Source organism: Octodon degus, unplaced genomic scaffold (genome assembly GCF_000260255.1).
Source record: "Octodon degus isolate 3935 unplaced genomic scaffold, OctDeg1.0 scaffold00025, whole genome shotgun sequence".
Taxonomy (NCBI): domain Eukaryota; kingdom Metazoa; phylum Chordata; class Mammalia; order Rodentia; family Octodontidae; genus Octodon; species Octodon degus.
Window position 1 is genome coordinate 6,639,929 of NW_004524601.1, and position 2,277 is coordinate 6,642,205.

The following is a 2,277-nucleotide window of genomic DNA, read 5'->3' on the forward strand; positions in this document are numbered from 1 at the left end:
ATGAAGTCTGTGATCACTTTTTGTTCTTGAGTTATTCATCACCTTTACACATTATTTCCTGCATGGTTAACATATGAACATTCTGATATTATTTTACCTTGTTGAGAAAAAGTATATATGCATGTCTCTGCTATGCAGGTAGGTATATACAGAAAAATTGCATGTACTTGATTCCTCTAAATTCTTATGTAGCACTGTGGATTCTAAGGAATTTTAGGCATCAGTACATTGAAAAATAATTAGAATATTTTCCACAAAAGCCTATCGTTAAGCAAAAGCTGCATTCAGAAAAATATGCTACATCATTTACAGCTGCCATTTTTATTAACTCTTCATATCAAAATGGTGATGAGTTAAGAGATTGCTTCTGACAATGATATCTCTGATTTATACCAGGAAACGTGGGACTATAATGTGGCCTCAGTTTAGTAGTGATCATTGTCAAAGAGATGTTATTGATTTATGTCTCAGTTGAAACAGAAAAATCAATACCAGACAGCTCCAGGGGAGATGTTTCTAATGTTTTTACGGTTTAAGTTACCTGGGAGATGCCTTTGAAGATGATTAACATGGTCACCTGAGACCTGGCCATCTGTATTTTGGAAGAAGTCCATGTTCCTCCAAATACATCTGAAGAGAAGGACTTTCACTCATTATCCTAGAAAACATATACATTTTCCAAAGTTTATAGTAAAGAGATATCTTTCAGATATTTTGCTCTTTTACTACCTATTCAGAGAGTTATAGATAGATATTTTGCTTCAAATATTACCTGATTTAAACAATTAAAAAACATGTCATCAATCAGGAAACCATGGTATGGGGACTGGGGAGATAGCTCAACAGCATAAATACCTGTCTAGCAAGTGCAAGGTCTGCAGTTCGATCCCCAGTACCCCAAAAACCAAACAAACAATAGTAACAAAAATGAAACAAACAAACATGGTATGGAGTAAAAATCTTTTTACAAATTATTCATTGCATTTTATTCAAAGTCAGTTTCGGGAGGCGGTCTTGGTTATCATTTTAATTTGCTCAAATAGCACTTGTCAATAAATCATTTATTAGCGGCCAGGGTTCAATCTCCGGGCCGCTGTGCTCGCCCCACCCCTGTGGTGCACTGAGACAGCAAGTGAGACTGGGATTACATGCCTGCCTGTAATCCCAGCTCTTGGGAGGCTGTAAACAGGTAGATCACTATGAGTCAGATCTAGTAGTGAGACCTTGAACACCCTGTAGATTCTTCTCTAAAAATACAAAAAGAGAAAAAAGAAGAAAGAAAGAAAGAAAGAAAGAAAGAAAGAAAGAAAGAAAGAAAGAAAGAATTTATTAAAGTTCCTTTCGACTTTCTTCGTCAGAGTTGTAAGTCAAGGTAGACTGTGAAGAAGAATTTTTGAGAAAATGTATCTTTGAAAACAGCTGCAGAAACACTGAATTTTGAGACATGGCATGAAGATTAAATTAATACTATTTTTGAAATCCTTAAGACTTAGAAATATTACCCAATCAGATGATTCCTCTGGAAATTGCTCAAAATTAATACATCATAAAAGTCTTCTCATGAGCTCATTAGGAGGAGAGAGCATTTTTTAGCACATCCTAGATAATCTGACACAGATTAAAACACTTTACCGATTGTTCAACATGCACATACTTTCCAGTTCAAAAGATTTCACTTTTTAATGAATGTTTTCCCTCAAGTTAATCCTAAACATACTTGCTGTCATGTGACAAAAATACAATGATTCATGAGTTTTCAGTATTTGCATTTCAAGTGGCATTGACCTGATGTGAACAGCTGGAACAAATGTGGGATCAATCCCTGAAGGGAACTCAAGGGGGAGTGGGTTCTAGGAAACTGGGTGATACCCAGAGGAGGCCCTGTGCTTGTGCTTCTTACAATGGCCTGGCAAAATCCGGCTTGTTCTGTGCCAGGTATGGGAAATCCATGCCCCTTGCCACAGAATTTAAACAGCTAAGCTCCCCTCCTGCATAGCACACAAACCTCCATGGAATCTACCCCCTCCAGGCCCATGGTCCACTTAATTTATGATAAAAATTTTACAAAACATCCATTTGTCCTCGTTGGAGCCTGTATTGCTGAGCTTGTGTCCTGTGAAGTGTTTGTGAAGGAACAAATACACCACAGGTCCCTTTGTTTGAAAATCGTATCTCAGTACGAAGCTCATCTAATTCATCTGAATAGCAACCTAATATATACATCCCTTTTCATAATACTTCTAATCCCAACAAAGCTTTCCCAGTTGGATACTGACT